We start from the raw sequence: 27,555 nt of genomic DNA, 5'->3' as shown, positions 1-27,555 counted from the left end.
TGTGTGTGTGTGTGTGTGTGTGTGTGTGTGTGTGTGTCTGTCTGTCTGTCTCTCTGCTTGCACTGAAAGTGATTGGAGAGAGGTAGTGACTAAGAGAAGAAGTAGATCTGAAACCAAGAATCTGTCATTCAAATATCCGAGAATGTAGCAAAATAAATGAGAACCAAATAGAAATAATTCAATGTGGTGGCTATATTGACTTACCTGTGACTGGTGTTTCAGCTGAGTGTTTAAGGTAGAAATCAAGTTTCAAAAGGATTATGGACTGAGCAGGGAGTGAGAAAGAATGAGAGAAAGATGGTCTCCTATCCCAAGGGTCAAAGAGATTCTTGGAGGCAGAGCCTAGCATTCAATACAGAACTTGTGCACAGTCCTTGAGTGAATATGATTTATAAAATATCCAGCTTTTAAATATGGTTTATAAAACATCCAGTTCTTTTAAAGCCTAAAAGCTAAGACCTGATTATTGCCATGAACATGAAAACACAGGAGAGCCTTTGACCTTTATCAAAGCTTGCTGTGGGGACCATGCTCATCCTTTGTTCCAACATATGGTCAGTTTTCATACTGAGGCAATCAGACATCACAGTCGATGCCCTTTTGCTTGAAAGCATGTTAATATACTTGAATGATCCAAGAAGAGACTGTGTAACCTCTATTGGAGGATTGTGTAAATGAATGAGCATTTAAACTAGTTTTCCTTTGCATTCTCCTCTCTTTTCCCTTTGTGCTACTCTGTCTTATAGCGTAGAGCTCCTTTCACTTTTGACCTTCATCTCTCTAAAAGCTGGTCTGTGCTGCCTCTACAGTTTTAATTATAACATGTCTTATTTGTTCTTTCCTTTTTGTTTCTCCCGTGGTACCTTATTCAAAACCTCTTTACTTTTCACCTGGATTGATTTAATAGTCTTTTTGAGGCTAACATTGTCTTCAATTTTCTTTTTTATCCTCACATAGGTTATTTTTGTGCTAAAAATGAAACAAAAGAAAAAAAAACTTTAAAATTGTTCTTTATTACCATGTAAAATTTTAACCTGATTTCAACATGTGTTAATCTGATATTCATTTTTAATTTTACCTTCAGTTACTTCTGTTTATATTCCTTCCCTAAACAAACCAATCATTCCCCTTCCTGCCAGGGCCTTTTCTCTCTGACTTATTTACATTATTTTCTCCCTTTTGGGTATATCCAGATTCTCTTTATCTTCATTTTATGGAGCAATTCATAATCTTCCCTAACTTGATTTTCTTTTGTTTATATATGAATGCTCACAGTATTCTATTCCTTTCTGGTGAGACATTGGTATTCTACCTTGTGTTTAACTCTTTGCACATCTCATTTCCCTGCTACATTTCACACATTGCAGTAAAGGTACTCTTTGGCCTAGTGCCATCCACACACTTAAACTAGTTTGCATGCTCTTTCATTTACATAATCTTCTAATAGAGGATATTCAAGAAANCTCGCCAGCACTTGTTGTTGTTTGACTTCCTAATGGCTGCCAATCTTACTGGAGTGAGATGGTATCTTAGAGTGGTTTTGATTTGCATTTCTCGGACAGCTAGAGATGTTGAGCATTTTTTCATGTACTTGTTGATTGACTGTATGTCCTCCTCTGAGAAGTGTCTAACATTGCAATTTTTGAGAAAATAATAGGAATTTTATTATCATAAAAACTGAAAAACAAAAAAAAACCCATTACTTGTAGGAGGCAATAAAGCACATATTTATTTTCTTTTTCATTTTCTTTTTGTTTTAATTTACCAGGAATCTTTCTCCCCCAGGCAAGTGACATGGGTTGCAGTTAAAAGTGGCAATTAAAGGCTGGGAGCTAGACAAGCAGTAAGAAAATATTACTGAAATTCGAAATTTTCCCAAGCATGTGACCAGGCTTGTCTATAAAACTGCTTCAAGAGAGTAAAAGAAAGGACATTGATTGAGGCAAAAAGAAAAAAAAAGAAAGAAAAAAAATCCACTGTGAAATGCTCATGCCTCCTCAGCATACAGCACATTTCAAAGTAACTAATGTTTCCAAAGTACTTTATCCTGGGTATGTATCCACTTCCTGTCTCTGCCTGCACCATATGTGTTTATAATGATATATTGATTTCAAGTCCAGCTTGAAATGGAACGGAAGCTGCCCCTCCAATGGAGAGGGGGGCCATTTCTCCTGAGTCAACTCACCCTGTACACATTCTCAATGCATGATCTGTCTACTGGGTGATTGGTCCTTAGACCACGTGGAGAAATAAGGTTGAGGAAGAAGGGGTAAGGGTGGGAAAAGAAAGGAGATGGGACCTTTCTCATTTCAGAGGTGAATTGAGTTCCAGGCTTGGGTTAGTAGTTGTCTATCAAATTCTGTCCAACTCCATTTCAAAGTCAAACAAATTAAATCTAACAACCCAGACAACTCGGATATACATTTTAAACCAGAGAGCTCAGTTCAGCCTTTTATTTCTGCACTGACAGCCACTGCCAGAATTGTCATACTGCCTTGATTCATGTAGAGACTCATGAATATGATACTGTCCAAACAAACAGAAGACCTCATAGAGTTTCCATTCTAATTTTGGGAAATTCTCCTCAATTTGGAATATCAGTAATAGAGAAAGCATATAGTAAAATATAATAGCTACAAACTATTTGAAATTACACAGAAAATACTGGATTTGTAGAGGCAAAAATAAAATGTGTGAAAAATGTAAGCCCAAATTGTGTTTTAAAGCAAATACAGTTTTATTACTTTCAGCTGCATACACTAACTTTAAAATACTGTGATTTCAGCTAGAGGGACAACTGGTTCTGCTGTAATGAATGGATAAGATGAACTTCTTCCAACAACCTTCAATTTTTATAGAAATACACTGGCACATTTTTAGAAATGCTTTTTGATCTTAAGTAGGGAAATGTGCAAACATTCATTGGGGTATTAATGCTTCAACCTGTGTTAAGTAATTTGCATAATTTATCTCCTTTAGTTTAATTTAAACTCTAAAAGTTACTTAATATCTCATTTTTACAGATGACGAAGATTGAGGGTTGGGAGGGTAAGTAAAATGTCCAAGTTTATACAACTAGTAAATGATAGAATCCATTTTTTAATTTAATGCTGTTTAAGCTGCTTGGGCCCCATAGTGTAGATGAAATGTGCCCCAAGAACACATGTATTTATTTCTAATATTAAAATACATCATAAGACTTAGTTATAACCAAAAATTAAGACTGGCTTAGCAGCAAGTAAAATGGTAGAGTTCATTTTATGTGTACAATAATGTGTATTAAGGTTTTACACAAGTAAATTTTAAAAGTTATATTGAAATAAGTTTTCAAGGAAAATATTTAAAATAAAGCCAAAATTATCCAGTAGGCCCAATTTAATTTCAAATTAATCATTGATTCTTTCACACATGATATGTTGAAAACTGCCCATCCAAGGGCATGTATATAACTGTACTATCTCTGGTTGAGACAGATGTACAGACACCCCATTCTCTAAACTAGATTTAATTGCATCCCTCATTTATTTGTTTTCATTTCCCGCCTCCCCACCATAGTGACTGTAACTTAGGAGGTGCTCAAATGCTTAGAAGGTACTTTAGAATATGTCATGAATATTTTTTTCATGGAAGACATGTACTGTCATTAAAAGTAATTCCAAGAATTAGAGGAGGATGTGGTGGAGGAGCACTTCTCCATTCATGGCTGAAATAGGGAGCGGCCTCAGGGAAAATGGACCCTTCTGGGAAGCTCCCTAGTGACCTACCTCCTCTAACCATGTCCCACTTGCCTATAGTTACCAGTCAGTCCATTCAAATTAGGATGGGATGGACTGATTAGGTTATAGCTCTCATAATCTAATCATTTTTGCATTAACAAAGGAACTTAAAGGGGAGGGCACCTCATATTCAAATCATAACAGTGACATTATTGGAAAAAATGTACAACTTAATGCAGTTCAACCAATGTATTGATGTTTATAGACCAAGAAAATATGGATATTTAGTAATTATCTGACTTTCTGATTGATACATAAATCTTACAAATAATTCAATAACTCAGGCAATGAAGTGGATACTTTAGCCTGTCCTGAGTTTTTCAACTGGGCTAACTACCTCAGTTATGTATATACACAAGATTTTATTTAGTGCTGTAAATTCAGTGGGAAAATATAAAGAGTTCCTAGATGTAGTGTAGATAAAAAGAAGAACACAAAAAGCAATTTTGCCTCTGAGTTTTCCCTCTCAATGTTCCAAAATTTCTGGAATGGGAAGTTTTAATCTGTCATGGGAAGTTTCTATCTGCTCTTGTCTCCAGTTATTTTAGAGGCTGGTATTCTGGGAGACTTGCTCTTTCTAAATCTAACCTTTTAATAAATATTCTAGAGGCTGGAAAATCAACAAAACCAAAAACTTGTTTTTCCCCACTCCTCACCAGAAAACAATTAAGGACAGAAATGGCCCAGGTCCAGGTCACTCTGCTGTTGAACCACCCACACATACTATGCTTAGGGCAAGGAGAAAGAGTGACATTTTATTGCTGATTTCCACTGTGCATTGTTGTAAAGATTTTTCAAGATGGCCAAGTTCATCTTTGGGCCTAGAGATGAGGAGAAAGTAGCCAGTGGTGGGCCTAGAAGAACAATTGAAAAAAGAATGTAAAAAATGCTTCCACCTCTCTGTACATTAACGTAGACAAGAATCAAAGCAAGTATGAATTCAGTTCCTGCTGTGTTTTCCTTTACCTCTTACAGTCATCCCTCCTTCATCCCTCTTTCTTCTCTACCTAAATCCTTCATCTTCACAGCCTTCTATGGACTTAGAAATCACACGTGCTTGATGTGGACACCAAGCATGCTGCCTGGGCCCTGACCTCTGCTCTGCAGGCAGCCGGAGGCAGAAGCTGCCACTGATCTTATTTCGAAGGAAGGCTGTCCTTGGACTATAGAGACAATGAGAGACACATCCAAATTTGTACATAACCGTGGATTTTAGCAATTTTATTAGTTTTACACTCATACTATACTTATTTTAATAAAAAATTTTAAAAGTAATGGTGATTCCAAAATGGTTAGTTGTTCCTTATGAATGAATTCATATGTGTGCAAATACACAAGCACACACATGCACCACAATCAGGCAAAGGAATTGCTCTCCTGACTTTCATTAATGGGTCTGAATGTTTTTAAAGTAGTATTTGCTATCCAAGTGAGCCAAAGAGTGTAGGGGTCATTTCCCTGGGAGCAAGTTCTTCTGCTTGAATTTAAGACGCTCTTACTACCTTCTGGTGTCCGCAAAATCACAGTTAAAGATCCATCTTCACCAACCACCAGTGCCACACAGGATTTTTCCTTTGCCATATTTTATGGCTTCTGGTTAACTATCCAAAGGCTTTTGAAGCCTACTGCCATTCCTTGCATCTTGAGTAGCTTTCAACACTAGACTCCCCCTTTCTTTCATCAAGGTGAAATCTGCCTCCTGTGGCTCCATCCAGAGCTCCTGCACTATTCCTTTTAGGGGCATAGGTTAATTCCTCCATAGATGGTAGTCTCTGTGCACCCCAACCCTAACTCACAATTCCATCCAAGTCTCTTCCTCACAAATCCTGATTCTGTCAAGTCAATTCACCCCGTCTTGGGGATTCTTCTATGGCCATTCCTTCACCAAATTTGGTAGCAGCTCCTTAATTTACGGTCCAGAAAGCAAGAATTCAAAGTTCTTACTGTAACTTTCACTTTTTAAGTCAGTGAGGGGCAACTAGGGAAAGTACACCCAAGAGAGATTCTGCTACTGGTGAGGAGAGAGTGGATAGAATGTATCCATGTTCAAACTTGTGAAGGGCAGGATGCTTTGGGATGTGCCTGGTTTGCTAGAAATACAGAGAAGCTTGAGCATAGTTCTGGGTGGTAAAAAGCTCCATAGCAAAGCAGGGAAGTTACTCTGCAGCCACATCAGGACTCTGCCTCCTGTGACACGCTGATGTATCCTGAAAACAGCCACTTCTAGTGGTGACTGTGTTTTCTGCATTAGCATCTTAAATCTTCAAATGTTCCTTACTATCTTGATAAGTATACAATCTAGGTTGAGCTAAGCTGAATTTTGTCTCCAAGGCTAGCACATTAAGGTAGCAACCTCTAAAGTAATGGTTCTCATCCAGGGATAATCTTTCCCTGGATGAAATGTGAAGACAATTTTTTAAATTAATATAATTTGGGATTCAGGGATCTAGGGAGTAAAGGCAAGGGATGATGTCAAACATTCTGTAATATGCAGAGCAGCATCGTCAAACAAAAGAAATGTCTGCCCCAAAATGTCATTAGTGCTGAGGCTGAGATCCTTCTCTAAGATAATATATGCTACCTCAGACCTGCAGAAGGAGCACACTGAGGTTCATGTGTAAAGGCCAGACTGGCTATCTGGAGCCAAATAGAGTGAATGACTGAGGCAGTGACCAGAACTGTAATATAAGCACATGTGAGACTTACTGAGGGTACAGCAGAGTCCACTGGAGTGGAGAGGGAATCATACAGGGGAGTTAAAGTCTTGCTATCATTCTGGTTATCCTGAGAAACACTAGGTTCCATTAGCCAGCCTCTCCAGACAGTAGAACAATTCCCAGATTCCATGAATCCTATCCTCCTCAAAAGTAGGCAGCCTTGGCCCAGAAGTTACTGCCTTAGGCCTTGATCACCAGAGCTTTGAAGGCACAAATTTGTGCCACGCTGTCCAGAGCCAAGGGTCGTGTGATAGTTCTGTATGTGCGAAGTGAGGGAACTCTTCCCTGCATTTTAATGTACAGTTTCACAATCTCTAACAGTCTTTCCTTCCTCAGGCTTATCTAGGCATCAGTTTAACATTTTGTCACGGTTTTTAATCCTTTTAATCTGAAATATCTGATTGTAAACTGATTTTTAACTTCCATTTTGCTGAGTCTTCGGTTCTGGCTCAGTATACATGTCCCTGTATTTTCTGTTATCTCTGCACAATAGATATTTGTGTGGACAGAATCACAATGGCAATAGCATTCTTTAGTGTTCTAAGATTGATTCTGAAGGGCTACTACCCCAGTTAGCATGCTGCATCATGCATTATAGTTGCTGACCTATTCATCTCACTGCATAGTGAACACTGCTATGCCCATTACAAATTAAAATGCAATAAATATTATAGTCTTTAAGATATAGTTTTGCAATAGCATCAAAGTCAATACATCACCTGCTTAAAATCATTTTCAGTACCTTTTTAAGATAAAAGTTGCCATAAATTTGGATGTTTCAGATATGACCTTCAGAAAGTTTTCCTGAAAAATAGGAGGAATGAAAGTGTCCAGTCTATGCCAACATCTCAAGTTTTAGAAAGTCATCCCAAGGACTCTTTAAGTGTTGGTAACCCACGAATCCACCCCCTAATCTTCTAATTTGATCAGTTGGTGTGGGTAAGCTCAGGGTGCTGAGATGTGATTTGAAATAGAAGAAACAAAGAGAGTATGGAAGAGTGGTTTATTAAGAATGTATTATATTCCATGCTAATGTCAATACAAATGCAAAATAAAAAACCCAGCTGGACTTGAATGCCTTGGAAAGATTCTGTTATTCTTCAGAATTTCATTAATCCAGTAACAAATAAGAGAGGGCTGGTCTCTCTGCCCACCCCCACCTCCATTTTCCCACCTTCAGTCATTGTTCATTTTAAATAGTTTTAATGGCTTTGGAAGTATTCATGAATTCCAGTTGCTTCACTCTCCTAATCATGTTGTCGGCTTAAAATTCACATTTAATTAACCTCTTCACCCAAGGCATAAATCAATAATAAAACTCCAAATGCTTACCATACCAATAGTGATTTTCATTTGGAGGGAAACTGTTGAAAATTAGACATTAGGGCGCCTGAAGAAAAGCAGAGAACTGGTGGCGTGCAGCAGAAAGGAGCCAACGTGAACTAGGAAAATGACAGCCCGAGATCTGAGAGGGAGACAACTGTATGTTTAGGATGGGCTTAGAAAATGTTTTATTTAGAAAACAGAAAAATTAGAGGCAATCCGACACTCTGAAATAGGAGTGGTGTAATAAAACACTTAGGAGAGGGAAATAACAAAAGAAGAATTATGTTTTAGGGAAAGAACAAAAGGCTGTGCAGCCTGACAGATCAAGTTCAAATTGTGGCATGAACACTTCAATCATACGACCTTCAGGATATATTTTAGCAACTAAAAGTTGATCTTCCTACTTATCAAATAGAAATATTGGTATCCACCTCAGAAATATCCTAAGGATCAAGACTAAATAGATAAAATACATAGAGGAAAATTTTACAATTATGTATCTCTGCCTCTCTGCTGTCTCTCTCTCTCTCTCTCTCACACACACACACATACACACACACACAGTATAGTAGAGAGGTCGTGACCCTCTATTTACTATTTTGCAATAGCATCAAAGTCAATATATCACCTGCTTAAAATAATTTTCAGCACCTTTTTAAGATAAAAGTTGCCATAAATAGAGGGTCACGACCACTCTACTTACTATTGATTATTGATTGATGCAGAGGAGAATTGGGATTCAACCAAACAAATTAGTGTTCTTCCCTGGATAATCTTTAACTGCAAAAAAGAATTAGTTTCGGCCCTCTCCAGTAAGGATGTTATTAAATGTAAGCCATGTCCATGTTTCCTGGCATGAAGAGAAAGTGATATAGGTGCACACGTGTGTGTACACACACAGGTGTAGTTGAGAGGCAGAGATTGATTCATGATGGCAAGCAGTTAGGGGTTACAGTGGTTTCAGAGAACTAGCCACACCCATGTTCCACTTGCATTTGGTTTGATGACTCCTTCCTTTCATTCTTTCTTTCAAGAGATTTACTGAGGCACAAGTTATATATCATAAAATATACATACTGTACCTGTTCGTGTAAGGTTAATTCAATGACTTTTTAGTAAGTCAGTAGGGTCATTGTGTTAGTTGACAACTTTGAGAAGGAAACGCTCATTTCAGGATCACAGTTTCAGCATTTCAGTCCTTGGTAAGTTGACTTGCACTGCTCTGCGCCCAAGGTGAAGCAGAATGTATGCCAGAAGGCACTGCAGAGAAAAGGTGCTCAGCTTTTGGCAGCAGAGAGGAGAGGGAGGGGCCATGGCCATGCCCCCAGTAACCTACCTTTTCCAGCCACACCTCACCTCCCCACCACCCAGTTGTACATTCAAAGTGTTAATCCATCAAATGGGTTAATCCACTGATTGATGAGGTTACAGCTCTCATTTCAACTCTAACAATTCCTGCATTACCTGACATGTAAATTTTAGGGGAGATGTCAAGAATCCAAACAATAACAGTTATGAAACATCAACACAAACCAATTTAAATTGTTTCCATCATTGCTTCTACTGGTTGACAGTCAATTCCCATTCCTGTCTCCAGTATATATATTCATACAATACTGGTCTTTGAGTCTTGTTTTTTCACCTAGCATACTGTTTCTGAGATTCATTCATGTTGATGCATAAATTAATAGTTTGTTCCTTTTAATTGCTGAATATACTACAGCTTTTATCTTATACAATTATATGAATATGCTACATAATTACATACAGAATTGTATAAATATAGTATATTTATTTATCCTTTCACTAGGTAATGAACATTTTGATTGTTCCCAACTTGGGGGTATTATGAATAATGCCACAATATATACAAATCTTTGTGTATTTTTATCTTATTTCTCTTGGGAGGACTTGGAATAGAATTTTTGAGTTGTATAGTAAGTTTATTTTTAACTCATTTTGTTCCATCATCCCACATGTGGAGCAACTACAAATACTTAAACAATAAATATATATAATTTGAAATACTTGAATATTTATTATGTTCAAAGAATTAAAACTTCAGACTTAATGGGCTACTTTTCATAATTCTAAGATTACTAAGATTTAATTTTCTCTTTTGTTTCCTTCTAAAAATCTAATATGCCAGTTTTTACATTTAGGTCTATCATTCACTTAAATTGATTTTTATTATGGTATGTATTAATTTAAATTCATTTATTTTGCATGTATATATAAACACACACACACACACACACACACACGTGTACAACATCTACCAAAAAAAAAAAAAAAACTGTGGGCTGATAATATAGCTTAGTGGTAGAGCTTTTGCTTACACATGACCAAGGTCCTATTTCAATCCCCAGCACTTTGGAAATAAAAAGTTGGATGAGATTTTGATAGAGATTAAATTGAAGCTATAGATAATCTAGGGAGAATTACCATCTTAAGAGAATTGAGGGATCCAATACATGATTTCACTTCCCATTTTTACTATGTTTGCTTGAGGTGGGTTTTTATAAACTAAAAGTAAAAATAAAATCCAATTTATACCATTGTCTTACTTAGTCTCCTCACCTTCTTCTGACCAGTAATTTCCAAACAATATCATTTTATGGTCAAATGGATTATCAGAATTTTCTAACAACCCTAATGTGAATAAACCAGAATGGGGAAAAATAAAAGAACACCCTAGTATTGCAGAGGAGAGATGGAACATGGACCACACAGATGGTGACAAAACTATGCTTTCAGCACCACTATATAGTGACTGGAAAAAGTCTACATTAGTCTCTTATGGTTTTCTTCTTCTAGGAACACTGAATTTGTCAACACCTGTCTTGAGAGTCTCCTGTTACACTGGGAGTCCAGTACCACAACAGCTAAACAGGGCCTTAATGGGAAATGAGTGGGACTGGTGTGGTGGGTCCCAGTGTGCCTTTCACAGGATATTTCTTTTACCATGAGAATGATATGATGCATCGCTGTCTGACCTCTGAACAGAGTCCCTCACAAAAGCACTAGTTTCTACTGGCCGATGCTTTTGTGGCCCTTGCCTGACCATCATTCATCTGGCACTGACATCCAGCTTCTATATCCCCCTTGGTGCCCTGAGGAAAACTTGACCTGGGATAGTCCCTGGTTTTTCAGATGGGAGGTACAAATTCAATACACCACCACAACAGGAAATAAGGTCAAAGATATTTACTTCCAATTTCTGAGACAAGAGGGTACCATGAATTGGGAGGCAGTCTTCCACCTGCAGGTCATGTCAGGCAGGAAGAAAGACAGTAGCAGCTACCAGTATATATACAAGGGAATAAATAGAGTGTAGGTCACTTCAAATTCATAGGCAAATGTCTGGTTCATTTAAAAGAGGTGGTGGGAACATGGAGAGCCCAATTTGTTAGGTGGGAACAATGTTTCTATGTTCTCATTTCTGCTACTGGCTTGGTCAATTGGGTGTGGAGTATTACTTCTAATGTACAGGTAGCAACCTTGGCTGTTTTGTCCCTATTAATGCCTCACTTTAAAGTGATAGAGTTTATTTTTAAAAGTGAATTCTAAACAAAACAGTACAAAAATTGCACGGTGAAAAATCATAACTCCTTTGATCTGGACACGTTTTTCAATGAATACAGTTTTGTGGAAGACTATATTTTAGAATATATTTTTTTTATAAAGCCACCATGCATTGAATTTTTGTAGAATTACTAAAACTCCTGAGGTATTTTTACATAAACTGCTATTGAATTACAGCTCTCCACCTCACTTCTACATACATTTGTGTTGAGCCTAAAATATTATAATTTATATTAACCATTATAATTTCAACTTCCCATTTTTTTCTGTGATAGATTATACTTGAATCCTGTTCATAGAGTTGAAAATCTTAGCATTTCCTTTAAATTTACATAATTTGCATATTACATACCATAATTTTAAAAAGTCTTTATTTAAGATATCACAAATAATAATGATTTGGGACATGACAGAATAATAGGGGCCAGATTTTCCTTCCCACTTTACATAACTAGTAAATTAGTTTTGGGAGGGAATAGGATACAATAGTTTTCAGATCAACTGCAATGGGCAGTTCTAGACTGTGGCTCCTGAAAAAAAAAAAAAGGAAAACAAATATTTTAAGCTCAAAGATCATCACCTCAGCTTATTGTCTAGACTAAGGTTTTAGGAGCCAGCACAGAAGGAGATACCTAGTGGCATGAGGTCAGAGTTGTGAAGATCGGAGTCACCTAGAATTTGTGAATTAGATTACTACAGAGGGAATAATATACAAAGAAATCTCCAGAGATCTGTAGAGGTGGCAGCTCCCCCTCAACATTTGACATAAAAAATAACACTGTAAGAAAACAGAAATAATCATGGAAAGCAGTAAGACAAGTCTTAAACTCTCATGGACTGGGAATCTTTTGCAATCTCACCAGACAGAATAGAATGACTCCTTAATACCAAGGGCTTTAGGCAGGGTCCTGAGATGACATCACTTTATGAATAGAGTTAAATTACCCTAAGATTCAAAGACTCACTAGCCTCACTGTAACTCACCTTAAAAACAGAACTTGAAATGATGAAAGTGACATCAATACTTTAACAGAATGCCAGGAAAAAAGTACAGCATATTTTAAAGTAATAAACAAAACTCAGTACTCAAGAACACACAATTCACAATATTTGGAATCTTATAGAAAATTACCAATGTTCCAACAAGCAGAAAAATCAATTAATATAAATTGACTCAGAAATAATAAATTCTGACAGATATATACATTTAGTATGAACAGATATAAAAATAGCTATCATAAATATGTTCAATATGCTGAAGAATGAAATACATGAATATGATTAAAATAGAAATAAATGATGCAAAAATATACAAATTAAATTTCTATAAATTATAAGTAGAATATTTGAGCAAAAAAATATACTGGGTTAGATAATAGCAGATTACATGTTTGATATGTTTAATGAAGATTAAACAAAAAAATGAACAAACTCATATAGCCAACACATGCTACAGACACTATGAATAAACATAAAGAAAGCACTTCAGAGCACATCTTAATAAATTGTCAAAAACCTGTAATAAAGACATAAATACTAAAATCAGTCAAAGGTAAAAGACATTATCTACAAAGTTAAAAAGGTAAGAATTATGGCACACTGCTTATAAGAAACTATGAAAGCTAGAGATGATGGAAAAATATACTTAAAATTTTTAAGGTTAAAAAAAAAAAGGCACACTCATACACTGCTGGTGGGACTGCAAGTTGGTGCAGCCAATCTGGAAAGCAGTATGGAGATTCCTTGGAAAACTTGGAATGGAACCACCATTTGACCCAGCTATCCTACTCCCTAGTTTATACCCAAAGGGCTTAAAAACAGCAAACTACAGGGACACAGCCACATCAATGTTTATAGTAGCACAATTCACAATAGCTAAATTGTGGAACCAACCCAGATGCCCTTCAATAGATAAATGAATAGGGAAACTTCGGTATATATACACGATGGAATATTACTCAGTATTAAAGGAGAATAAAGTCATGACATTTGCAGGTAAATGGATGGAGTTGGAGAATAAAATTCTAAATGAAGTAAGCCAATCCCAAAAAACCAAAGGCCAACTGTTTTCTTTGATATGAGGATGATAATTCATAATGGGGATGAAGGGGGAGCATGGGAGGAATGGGGGAAATTTAGATAGGACAAAGGGGAGGGAGGGGAAAGGAAGGAGGATGGGGTAGAAAAGGCAGTGGAATGAGTTAGGCATCATTACCCTACGTACATGTATAAAGACACGAATGGTGTGAAAATACTTTGTGTAACAACCAGTGACTTAAAAAATTGTGCTCTATATGTGTAATATGAAATGAATTGCATTTTGCCGTAATATATAACAAATTAAAATAAATAAATAATTTAATAATAAAACATGCTAAAAGCACCAATATTAAAAATTAATCTTCTTCCATGTGGTAATTAACCCAACAAAGCATGTTGCAAGCTCCAGAGCAAAGCCATGTGTTATCATGTAATGGAATATTTCTAGAAACTTAAAAAAATGAATTTTAAAACATTTAATATATGTGTTTCTTAAAGTGTTTAATTTAGCTTTTGAAAAACATTTTTTCTTGTTTTTTGGAATTCTAAAATCAAAGGGACTGTATAAAATGGTGGTTCTAATTTGTGACTAAATATCCCAAAGAATCAAAAGAAATAGCTGCTAGGCACATAAACAACTTCTGCATGATGCAAAAAAAAATAAAAATAAAAAAATAAGGTAAAATTGCCCCCCAGAATTCTATACTCAATGAAAATATCTTCAAAAACAAAAGTAAAATAAACACTTTTAGAAAAATAAAATCAGAGGAAGTCCATTTCCAGCAGATTTGTCTTGCATAAAAGTTTAAAGGAAGTTTTCATGAAAATGTATACTCAAAGAAAGGGAAAATGCTCACAACAAATTGAGAAATATAAAATATATCTTTCTCACTTTAAAAATCTTTAAAACTAATTGACTGTTTAAGCAAACATAATAAAAACTATAGAGGGTTTGGGACACATAGGAGAAGATTGCATGATAATAGCAGAAAGTAGAGGAAAGAAAAATAATAAAATGTTTGAAAGTTCTTATAATACTTGTGAAGTACAATAATACTATTTAATATTAGACTATACTTAGAAAAAACTTTCCCTCTATCATCTCCATTAGTTTTGTGATCAGTGACCTATAAATTAAATCACAATATATTAACAGGAGAAAAGACAAAGTTTATTTACACATGCATTCAGGAGCATTTGGATGAAGAGGCTCACTGAACCACTTGAGATTGGGTTTATAAAGCAACTCATAGAAGAAAGAGAAGGATGGGAAAGAGCTTCCATGGTAAAATAGTAAACTTTTAGGAAAGACAAATGGAAGGTATGATAGTTTGTGATAGTGTTTCTCTGTGCAATTTCTCATCCCAGCACTAGTGGTTGATCTCCTTGGCTGTGAAACTCCCTCGGAAAGGGAATTTATGGCAATGTCATTCTTGGAAGTCTGTGCCTTTAATCAAGTAAAAGAACCTCCAAAAAGTCTTCCTTTTGCATCCTCTGAATCTCAAACATTGCCCTTTCATTTTTCCCATTTGAAACTTCCGTAGAAGTTTCACAAAGAGCTAGGTTGAGGGTTGAATGCTGTGGAGAGAAGATTCAGGTTATAAGTTGCAAGGTAGGAGTTCTGCAAAAGGAAAGAATATTAATTAGAATAAAGGTGAATAATCAGAAAATGCAATGCTCGACATTCCATTGAACTAATATCCCAGCCCTCAGAACAAGTCCGTTAAATAGCTGTGCTTCATTCCCAGAGATAGAAGTGCAGGTGAGAGAAGACCACCTTCTGAAGCTAGAGGTGTTTTTACTGCTATTCTAAACAAAGACAAAGTAATTTATAATGAATAGAAACGATTTGGATTATAATTCTAGAGTCTGACAAGTCCAAGATTGAGAGCTCAGTCTCTGGTGAGGCCCTTCTTGCTGTGTCATCCATCCTATGGCAGTAAGTGAAAGGTCAAAAGAGGACAAAAGACAGAGACAAAGAGAAATGGGATCAGACTCACTGTTTTATAAGGAATGCACTTAATTCTGTTACTATGACAGTTAAATTTCAACATGAGTTTTGGATAAGGCATTCAAATCAGAACAGGGGCCTATGGTTGTAGCTCTGTAGCAGAGCAATTGCCTAGCATGTGTGAGGCACTGGGTTCTATTCTCAGTACCACATAAAAATCACTAAAATAAAGGTATTGTGTCTATCTATAGCTAAAAGAAAAATTTTAAAACTGCAATTATAAAAAAAACTAACATCAGTAGCTCTTTAACTTCCCACAGGAGTTAGGAGAAAGAGCTGTGAACTATTTCCTCAGTTTTTATATTTGAGAGACTGTTTACACACAAGTCCACAAAAAAGAAATTCTGGGTGATTGAAAATTTAAGCCTCAAATGGGAGGTGAGAGACAGGGTTTATAATTGTCAGCCTTCTAAAGTAAGCTCTTTAAGAGGAAGTTCAGAGGCCTAACTTCCTGTCACCAGGTTTTGGCTGGGTCCAACAGTCAATTTTGCAGGCAGCCTTGAGCTCTCTTGTTGAGAGCCACAGCCGAAGGGGCCCCAGCAAACTTTCAGACTGCCAGCTCATGATTGGCTCACAGCCGCCCCAGCAACTTCTAGCTGATTGGCTCCTCTGCGGTGATGCTCATTGGGCTGTTTCCCCGCCTTTCCAGACTACGGAGCTGCTCATTGGGGGACTTTTTTTGGCTCTGCCCACACGACCCAGCCAATCGGCCTCAAGAGCAGGAGGAGTGGGGGGAGGTGGAGAGGCTTGTGGGAAGCCGGTGGTGGCAGTTGGGCTCTGAGGGTTTTTCCTGAGGAGCTGTTTTGTTTGGTGTGTGTGGTTCTAAAAATAAAGTTCGTTTCTTTTGACAAGTGGCTCCTTAATTGTGCCCAGCCAGACTGTGGCACTCTCTCAGGAAGAGCTGGGATCATCTCAGGGGAGTAAGTTTGAGATGTAAGAAATTATGCTAGTGTTTGTCATTTTATAGGTTAAAGTTGAGGACTTATAGAAATGAGGGATTAAAGAACATAGACTGGAATTTTATCAAGGAAGGAGTCTCTTTTGGTGCCCCCATCGCCACTTTCACTGGAAAGATCTTTTTTACTTGTAAGACTGAAGTTCATATCTTTTGGTGTGACCACATTTTGTTCATTAATATATCAACGGTTCAGAACTAAGTTGGTAGTAGAGAATACTTGTTGGATGATGAGAGAATCAGGACTTTTTTTTTTTTTAAGTGGGAGAGGGTAGGTGCTGGGAATTATACCCAAGTCTTGGCACATGCTCCCCAAATGTTCCACCCCTAAGACACATCCCAGCTTTAATGTTGTTATGGAAACTAAAAGGAAGACAAGGAAGATTAATGGTTGAAATAGACTATATACCAACCTTCTGAGTCCAGAAGGCAAGAGTTTTACATGCTAGGTTTGAAATGTTTCTCTACCACCTGAAGGTAAAGCAGCAATCCAATGATAGATTTTTTAGTTTGTACTTTGAATGTCTTTGGCAATGGCAAAGACATCTGTGTCACAGTCACAATTATTTTCTAGGAAATAATCATGGAAGATTCAGATGTTCTGATGAACTTGCTTAGTGGCCTGCTCAACAAAGATTCAAGTATAAAACTTGGCTGTACATGGTTGGTTGTGCGGCTTAATCCTTTGAAGCTTAAATCAAGTCATCCACCTTTAGCTCATAGAATGTCTTTAAATCCTAGGGTAGAAAAGGCAGGAAAAAAATCTAGAGTTCCATTAAGGATCTGGGTAGTGAGGTTTGATTTCTCTGTGATACCAAGTCAGGAAGGTGGGAGAAAAGTTGGAAACATTAATTACTGATAGAATGTTCAAAATGACAGGATATAATTTACAAAGAGATGAAAAATACCTAGAATCTGATAACCCATAAATGTGTGCAATAATTTTCCATTGAAACATAATTTATTTCCATAATCATCAAAGACAACCAAAGGAATATTATTTGAAAAGATAGCCATTTCTGTTTACAAAAGTACAATCTACTAAAATGTTACAAATTAAAGATAGCTTAAGAAAAGACAGAAAGGAGTTCCTTATATCCAGAAAATAGAACATTATAGAATCAGCAATATTTCAAACAAGAGTTATAAAGGAGAACCATCCTTCATCAGTTTACTTAGTCTTATGTAACAGCTATTGTTTGAATGGGTCTCGTCCAAAATTCAAATATTTCCAACATGGTAGTAGAAAGAGGTGGGGCCTTAAGTAGTGATTAGGCCACGAGGCCTCTCCCTTACTAATGTGATAAAGGCCCTTATAAAAGAGCTTACACTTCATCTTCTGCCATACAGGGATGTGAGGACAGAGACAGAAGGCCCTCACCAAGGCAAATGATGATCCCTTAATCTTGGACTTCCCAGCCTCAAGAATTGTGGAAAGAAAAAAAAAATTGTTCTTTCTAAATTACCCAGTCTGTAGTATTCTGTCATAGCAACACAAAACAGATCAAGATATTAATTTCTGTTCTGCTTCATCTTGAGTTAACAGATTAATGAACCCCTCTGCTTTAGTTTTAAATATTATTTAGTTTTAAATATTCTGAATCAATTCAGTGATGTGAATGCAAAATTATTAAGCAATGCCCTCAGAAGCCTGGATCCCAGAGTACCTACATGATTCTTTTTCATGGATCCTCTTTATTTTGAAGAAAAGCACTCTGGTGAGAAGCTGATTTGAAATAATTTTGAGGAAAGCATCTGAATAAAACAACTACTACGTGTGAATGACAAAAGTATTAAAATGGCATGGTTGAAGATCTCATGGGAGTTCACTGTAGAAAAAAATACAAAATATATCTTGGTATAATATTGTTAGTCACAGTATTCCAGTTATTACTTAAAATATTTCATATCAATACCAATATGTCTTTATTAACTATATTCAACATAATCCAAATAATTTAAAATATCTTTTTACGAGGTGAATGAACAAACATTTTGAGATTTTTCCCAGATCTTCTGGGAAATCCCAAACTCAATGTGAGTTTGAGGGTTTATTTAAGATTTAACTTTGAGAAGGCAAAATATCAAAAGTTGTCCAAACTGTCAAAAGGTTTGAAAATTTGATCACAGGTGCTTGTGAAACAATAATTGATTTAGTCAATCAAAGTAACAAAGAAAGATTTTTAAATAACTCTATGAGGTAACATGATTGCAAAAGAGAAAACATATTATGTCTTTCAAAAGTGAGGTTGATTATGCAAGTGGTGAATATCTTGTACTAAAAGCAGATCAATACATGAAGAAAAAGTCATCATTTTACTAGAGATTTACCCTAAATCTAGGTTCATATTCAGGTATTATTAATGTGAAATTTCATTTTTTTAAAAAAATTAAGTGATTTTAATGAAGAAATATAAAATTCCTTTTCCATGTATAATATTCTACATCCATTCAGGTTTTTATACACAATTGTCCTCTTTCTGGTTAATAACCACTTTATTTTAGAGCAAAATTACTCTTGCTTTTCCTTACCAAAAATGCCTCATATATTCCTTTCATATTTTTCATGGCAAGTCCTTTCCCTTTTATTATTTCTAGTAGTTTCATTTACATATATTGGTTTTATATACACATGTGTGTGTCTGTATGGGTGTGCATTTGTGTGTATCCTCTACTACCTGTTCTTTTATAGAGAAAACTATAAAATAATTCAAATTATCTGCCATATACCAGCATCTTACAGCTGGACAAGAAGTTTCATTACTATACCCTTTCACAAATTTAGAGATATATTCTTCTTTATAGTATAACTTTTTAATAAGATAAAATGAGTATGTTTATTAATAGATTCAGATATCCTTAGCTTCTCTATATTATATGAACATAAGAAGACTGGAGATATAGCTCAGTGGTAGAGGGCTTACCTAGCATGCTCAAAGCCTGAGTTCAATCCCTAGTTCTAAAACATAAAATAATAATAATAATAATTATTATTATTATTATTATTATTATTATTATTTTAAAAAGAAGTCAGAAGTAAATAAACTTGTGAGCAATAATGAATGTTTCTGTAGTCTCTTAATTAGAAATGATCTAAATATTTATTGAAAAGCTATTACTTCATTTAATTTAGCACAACTAGTTTCAAGTTACAAAAAACATTTTGAAAATTATTTTTAGACAGACATAAAATACAATAATTATTAAGAACAATTTGTTAAGATAACTAAATTATAGTAGAGTTAAATTTATAAGTTTTATAATCTTAAACATATAGTGATATAAAATTAGCTTATTTGACTAACAAACAGAATAAAATAATTTAAAAATTACACTTACTGTTGATAACACAAGAGGCACAGTGGTTTTTATTAAACTAATAATATTAAACTGGTCTAATTTAACTGGTCTAAGTCTTTGGATTAACTCAAGTCACATGAAACTTAAAAGCTTTCAGATTAGTTTCCATACTACTGAGAGCTTTAGGAATATTTATTTTATATAAGAACTCATTTTCCTCCGTACCAATTAGAATAGAGCTCCTTCAAGGAGTTCATAAGTTAATCTGGCAATACCATCCAGAGATAGGAAAACATCACATATACATAAATATAGACAGAAGCAAAGTGAAATCTTGAAGCTCTCTTTCTAAAATTTTAGTCATGATTCAGAAAAATTAAGTAATACAAAATATGTAATAGTTCACTTTCATCTTTTCCCAAATTTATATTTTTATCCAAATTATTTGGGTATATAGGACAAGTTGGTATCTGTTCAATATGAGAGCAAAGTTCCAGTGCCATGGAGGAGAATTTTAAGAGTTTCTTTGGTCCTGGCTAGAATTTTATGGAGGCTGTAAACTAATTTTTAGCCAAGGACTGAAGACATATCTACTTGCTATGGGGGTGTTCCCAAAGCCCATTGGCATTGATGATATATCCAGGCTGTTTCCAGATAGTCTTTTTTTCCTTTTCAACATCAGGTTTTTGCTTTTGAGTGCCCCAAATCCCCTGAGAGCCTCTGATAGGAGGCAGAAGGCCTGAAGTCAGCAGTGAAGGAAGAGGGCAGATCCCTATAGTGGTAGAGCAAATAGTCAGTAGGGTTTGTGAAGGTCAGGTTCCAAGCAACTGAGAAATTCCCATAAGAATCAATAGAACAGAGAAGAGAGATAGATAGATAGATAGATAGATAGATAGATAGATAGATAGATAGATATAGACAGACAGATAGATAGATAGAAATTCCAGCTCAAGAGGTACCTTTCAAAAGAAGAATCCTAGAACCCTAACCTAGTTTCTAAGAGTATAATTCATTCTAAATGTCACTCAAACCAATGAGCTTATCCTTGAGTGCAAGAATACAACCCCAAACAAGGCACAGAAGACACAGTCCCCACATCCAAAGATTGCTGAGGAGAAAGCACAGCAAGGTCCCTGATCACCACAGGCAGTAAGAAAGACACATGGGTATTTTCCTATTGTTTCCCACAAAAGTGAGATGCTGCTGATTGTGGACACATTAATCCAGGCTACTGAGTAAGAGACACTGAAATGAGAATTGTCAGTACTACAGAGGCAGTGGGGAAAGAATGAGTCTTTATTGGCTGAGAGCCTTATTCATAACAGACAAATTCCCTGTCAGCTGGTGATGGTTGATTGGAAGTGCTGTCTGTATGTCTAATGTATGCAGCCCCTAACCTAAGATTGGTCACCTCCAGATATAGAACCAACAAGTTTTACTCTCTGGCAGACAGAAAACCATAAAAAGAACACCCTCACTCTCAATAAAAAACCAGCAATCTTTGTCCAAGCATATGCCTGTCCTGTACAACTCTAATTTAAAGTTACAAAAATATTTTGAAAATCATTTTTAAACAGATATAGCGAGAACAACAAACTCACTGGTCTGCAAGTCTGGCCCAAATAACAAACTGACAGTGTCTGTATCTTTGTGCTACAATAAATTCTTCTTATGAAAAACAACTCTCAGACATTACAACATAAAACAGAAACACCAGAGTCAGTGACAGAGCAGAGTGGCAATATAGAAGTCACAATACCCAAACAACTGGTTATAGCCTAAAAGCTACTATAGATCTAAATTTGGAAGTCCCTTTTAGAAAAGATAAGGAGAGATTCTTACTACCCTTTGCTCAATTGAACCCCAGGCAGAGAGATTTGGGAGTGTACAGGAGAAAAAGTTCATCTTTGCTAGCTGTATCAGAGATCTCTGGTCTCTGGGGATGTCTCTGGAGGAGTAGGGAAGTCCTGACCTTCATTGTCTCATCACTAAGAGAGTTGGGAGGAAAGTGTCTCCCTTCCGGCTCAAGTCCAGTTGTCAAGGGCATGTCAGTTAACTGACAATAGGTAAAATGAGAAAGGATGAGGTTTGTGTATTTGTGTGAGCAGGATCATTCAGAGGCCATCTCACTGCAGAGCTGAAGCTGGTTTAGATACCAGCTAAATAGAAGAGGGGAGAAAAGGGCTTCCATGAGAAAACAGGTGGGCTGTAGGAAAGATTAATGGAAGGAATGATAGTTTGTGATGTCTGTCTATGCAGTTTCTCATCCCAGTGCTAGTGGTTGATCTTCTTCCTACCTGTGAAGTTTTATGAACTTTTATGAAGGTTTATGGCAGCTTCACTCTTAAAAGGTTCTGCCTGTGGTCAGAGGAAGAAAGCTCTGAAAATCCTCTTCTGCATCTACTCTATCTATACATTATAAAATGTATTTGTAAAACATAAATTTCAAATTATGAAGCAAAAACTTACAAATAAATACACGTGGTGTAGCTAATAAAGTCAAGAGTGAAAACAAAGTGAAATCACACCTGATACTCTGCTATTCCAATAGAAGGCAGGACAAGAGTAAAATCTGAAAAAAAAAAGAACATGTAGGCAAATAGAAAACAAGCAGCACTATGGTAGCTATGAAAAGGTGTGAACCATAAAACTTTTTGCAAATTAGATTTCAAAAAATTAAAAATAATTTTAAAATATACAGTTAAAAATCCAAACTGCAAATAACTAACTAGATAAAAGTATCCATAAAACATTTATCTGTGTGAGGACTTTTATCAAGATGAAGAACATTTACAACTGAATAAGATAATCAATAGCCCAGTTTTTAAAATGAGCCAAGGAGGATTTGGACAGATTCTTAACAATAAAGACATATCAACAAGGAAGGGGAAAAATGTTCATCATTACCCTTTCTTAGAGAAAAGAAAGTTGATCCCAAATGTGAAGTAATAGAAGTAAAATCAAAACTAGGTGTCACCTCAAACTGTTGAATGACAATGTGAATTCTCACACTTTATCAGTAAGGATGCAAATAGATAAGAGACAATTTAGAAAACAGTTGCCAGTTTCTTATAACTGTAAGTATACGCACATCATTCAACCCAGTTACCATACTCCTAGGAAATTAAGACAGAAAAATTAATGCATATTCCACATAGACTGTGTACTCATAGTAGCTTAAAAAATCATTCCAAATGTTTGCCAGCTATTGAACAGATAGATGAACTAACTGGTGTATCCATGCAGTAGAATGTTACTCAGTACAAATCTCAAATGCATTGGTCTAAGGGAAAGAATATAATTTAGAATTCCACTTATAAAATGCTAGAAAAGTTAAAATCTAGTGACAGAAAGCACATTAGTGATTGCTAGTGTCATGAGTGTCATGCATTGAGGGAAGAGTTTGACTGTCGAGGATACTTGGGGACTTTTTGGAGTGATGAAAATGCCCAATTCCTTTATGGTGGTTACATGTCTGGAACAGTGGTCAAATTCTTGATACAGTACCCCAAAGATGGGTGAACTTTACACTATAAATTTATACCCTTATAAAATCAATTTTTAAAAGAGTATTCTGCATCTCCTATGTCCCAGGCTTTGTGCTAGATATAATAATAAATGGGCCACAGTTCTTTCTTTTATAGTCAATACAGAAGAAAGACAGACAACAAATTTAGTCATTGTAAATTGGAAAGACAGACAACACATTTCAAAATCTAATAGACATATAATAGATGTATGCATGAGTTCTAAAGAGATAGGATCTTAGAGACTTAGGCAAAATTAATAAATGAGGAACTCAGAATGGCAAAGCACATATCTCTATATCATCAACTTATTACAGCCACACCTTTTACTGATCTATATAATATGAAGTTAAAGAAATATGTATGTCAGAAGTTTTTAAATGTTGTAAATAAGATAGATATATTGAAATTCAAATTATTAGGGGAATACTCTATTTTTTCTATGTATCACTTGTACTCATATTCTTTTTAGCTTCATTTTGTGAAGTATAATAGATACAATAATGAGCCACAAAAATCTTAATTCTACCACATCATGACCATATATAAATGTGTATATATATATATATATATATATATATATATATATATGTGTGTGTGTGTGTGTGTGTGTGTGTGTGTGTGTGTGTGGAGAGAGAGAGAGAGAGAGAGGGAGAGAGGTGGGGGGACATATTTCCTTATAACTACCATACCTATCAAGATTTAAAACTCATTCTTACTCCTTTTTTAAGATCCTTGATTGCTGGTTGAATATTTATTGGTGTTTTAGAATTTCTAGAAGGCAGGGCTGTCAGTCTGTGTAAAAACACTATGGCAAGATCAAAATTGTCATTGCTACTTATAGGAACAGTTCAGGATGATCAATTTTGTCTCTGTCAGCTTCATTAGGAAGATAGCTAATTTAGGTAACATTTGTAAGCACTCCCATGGTGAGGCATGTCTTTCTGAGAGAGGTAAATATCAATATTCTGCCCTTGGGAAAGTTATTGGAATTTTAAAGTCGTTTCACTGCAGGGGGAAAGTGATAGTTTTCAATGGGAACATGTTGAACCCTAAATAGTATGAGTGCATAATAGTCTCTATGGCACTTTTGTTTAAGAAAAAAATACTTTTGTGAATTGACCTTTAAAGGCACCTTATTCTATAGCAATAGTTGATCATTATCTACTTGAAATAATAATTCATGCTAATGAAATTTATAATTAGGAGCCATCTTCAATTATAATTAGGCATATAAGTATTGTAATTAACCAGTTTTTAGATCTCTCTTGTAGCTGAAGTTCTGCAGTTCCTGACAGAGGATGAGGATTGCTCAAGGAAAAATAACTACATCCCCCTTGGTTCACACTAAAACTTCAGTTTTCCTTGTATACTGTCCATTGTCTCAGCCAGAGAGAAAAATCCCTTCTGAGTAAATGTGGTATCCTTTATCAGCAAAAGGGTGCCAAGGTTTAGATGTTATACTCGCTTCCACACAAAATACTAACCACCAATCTCCTGGTGCTAGGAGGTGAGGCCTTTGAGAAATGATTATTTCACAAGGGTGGAGCCCCTGTGAATGGGATTATTGCCATGTATAAGAAGCCTGTGGGAGCTTATCTGCTCCTTTCACCATGTGGGAAAGGTAAAGCAAGAAGTTACGGTCTATGAACCAGACAGAAAATCCTCATTGGTTTCCAATTTGGCTGATGACTTGACCTTGGGTTTCCAGCTTACAGAACTGTGAGAAATAAATTTCTGTTGTTTTTAGGTCACCCATTTTATATCATGATACTTTGTTATAAAAACCTGAGCAGACTAAGATAGAGAAATACAAGACCCTGGGTCAATCCATGAAGTTCCATTTGGCAACACAACTTTCTTTTACTAGTTACAAATTTTGTACCTTCAAACTTTTTTTTTTCCTTCAGGATTTTGCTGCTAGGATAGTTCTTACCTAGAACTATTTCTATTATAAATCCCAAATCCCCAGAGGACGATTAGTGGGAATATATAAAGAAAGCTATGAGGGAGTGATGGAATAACCATGGAAAGGTGACTCAAATCAGCCAGAAATAGCTTAAGTTTCAGTCTCTACTTTTCCTAGCTCCCACATATCAAAAATGATTTCAGGTTCTTTGTCCTTCTTAATTCTGCTGAATTGATGGGACATTGATGGTTTGTTTGCTGTCACATTGCTCCACTGAAGCAACATTTTAAAAGATGCTTTCTAGTACCCATCCTAACCAAAAGGAGTGAGTAATGGGAACTGCAAGCCTTTTCAGCTTTAGCAGGATGGTATTTCTGGACAAGCTGGCCTTTCCCTTCCCTCAGATCACCCCATGCCAGTAATCATCTACCAACATCTACATGGCACAGGATTTGTCTGGAGGCTGGAGTTCTCACATATGGATGACAAACAGATAACATTGAGGAGGTTTCTTTACCACAAGAAGAGCAATATTTGACAGTTTGCTTAAGTAGTCTCACTTTGAAAATATCTTTGTACAAAAAAAAGCACTTCTCTCTTTAGTGGTGGGGAAATTTATACACGGTATAGGGTAGTGTATCTTCGGAATCTCAGCAGCTTTTCCAAGTTCATTTTAATTCAAGCAGGACATAAAGATGACCTTGCTGCTGGGAATCAAGCAGGTGGGTTTCCATAGAGCCACCATTCCTGCATGTCTGGAAGATGATGGCATCAGTATCCAGTTCCTAAGAAATAAGCCTGCACTTACAAACACCCCAAATTCTCACCAGCCCCATTGCAACTGTCAGTCTTATGATGCACATCATACAAGACTGGTTGTGCATTTTATTTTCAAACAAAATGGAAAGGCCTGGATGATTCCCAGATCACTTACTGAAGGATCTAATAGATCTCTCAGCATCAGTTTTGCAAAACAGGATGCTCTGGAGCATCAACACAAAAAGAGATCACATAGCCTTCTCCTGGAGCATTTTTTTAAGTGGAGTCTTTATTTGGAATAATTTAGAAGATATATTTTACTTGTAATAATTTTGGATATGAAGAAAACTTGCAAAGAGATTATAGAAAGTTCCTGCATACTGTTCACCCAGTTTGTTTTCCCTACTTACACTGCTGTGGTACATTTGTCAGAACTTAGGAACTAACACTGATACATTAACCAAATGCCACATTACTAGAATTTTCAGTTTTTCCATTAATATCTGTCTTTTTTTCTGTTCCAGGATTCAATTCTGGCAGCTTTCCAAATAAGTCCTTTTCACATTTAACTTGAGGTCTTTTCTAGAATTTATCTACAGATGTCCATATTTTCTGTCTAGTCATTCTTGGATCTGAATGGGTCTGCCTTGGATCTGAATGGGTCTGACTTCTTGTTTTATTCCCCTCAACATCTAACATGTCTCCTTCTAACATTTATTACTCTGGGTTAAACTCAAAGAGAGTAAATGAATGTCAAAGAGAGTAAATGAATGAAGGATTTTAAAAAATATCTTTCATTTGGTTTTAGTAAAAATACAATGGGCACAAGCCAGTCTTTAGTTATTTCTTCTTTCTTCACTTTTTCAGAGTGAAAACATTTAGATCTGCAGCTGAATTTTCTCTAGAATCAATTGAATGCATCCACAGTATCCGCATTGAAACAGAGAAAAGCCCTGGGTGATCAACACTCATATATACCAATGATACTTTTCTTTCTGCACCTAAAGGGCCATTCATAGGCTGCAGATTTTAGGAGCAAAGTTGTTCAGACCTTGATCAGTAAGTGAGGATGTTCCCTGGTCTGGAAAGTTATGTTGCTTCATAATAGATTTGGTTGGGAAAGCAATTCTTGCTAAAACAATATCACCAAGAATGTCTTTTTAAAGCTTACATAATCAGCTGCATTTATTTGTTTTTTTTTTTACACTTCTGAACCTGAAGTTTACCTCCTCTCTAACCAATGTCAATTCACAGTCGCTCAGTTTACTGATGCATGTAAAAAGAAGGAAGGCAATTATTTCAGAGCATAGGCAAACCTGTGTTCATTGGAAGGGGAGGAAATTGTGAGGAGGATGTAGTACTTAATTCACCTATTCACTGAGTGAAGAAAAGGGTAAGAGGCAGAAGAAAATTAAATTATAGAGTTTTTAAAAATGTTCACTGCATTAAGAATGAATATGGGTTTATGCTGTTACATGGTTATGTGGACAAAACCCCAGTTAAAACAAACACCTAGAATTTAATAATAAAACACTTTAGTTTGAGTTTTTATTTGACATTGCTTCATAATAAATCATGATTTCAGATCCCACTAGTAGGAAACAAAAATTTTAAGTGTGGATTGGACTGAAGCATAATTGATACTACCAT

General features: G+C 35.9%; 1 long non-coding RNA gene across 2 annotated transcripts; it reads left to right on the top strand.

Moving 5' to 3' along the window:
- On the top strand, positions 1–27,555 carry LOC125613207. Of its 2 annotated transcripts, none has more exons than XR_007343706.1 (2): positions 1–39; positions 23,893–27,555. It is a non-coding gene; the product is annotated as an uncharacterized LOC125613207 (long non-coding RNA). The 2 variants fall into 2 exon arrangements; XR_007343707.1 differs by lacking the exon at positions 1–39 and adding an exon at positions 23,824–23,862.

The sequence above is a fragment of the Marmota marmota genome, unplaced genomic scaffold (genome assembly GCF_001458135.2).
Source record: "Marmota marmota marmota unplaced genomic scaffold, marMar, whole genome shotgun sequence".
Classification (NCBI taxonomy): Eukaryota; Metazoa; Chordata; class Mammalia; order Rodentia; family Sciuridae; genus Marmota; species Marmota marmota.
This window is presented reverse-complemented; position numbering and strand designations above follow the sequence as displayed.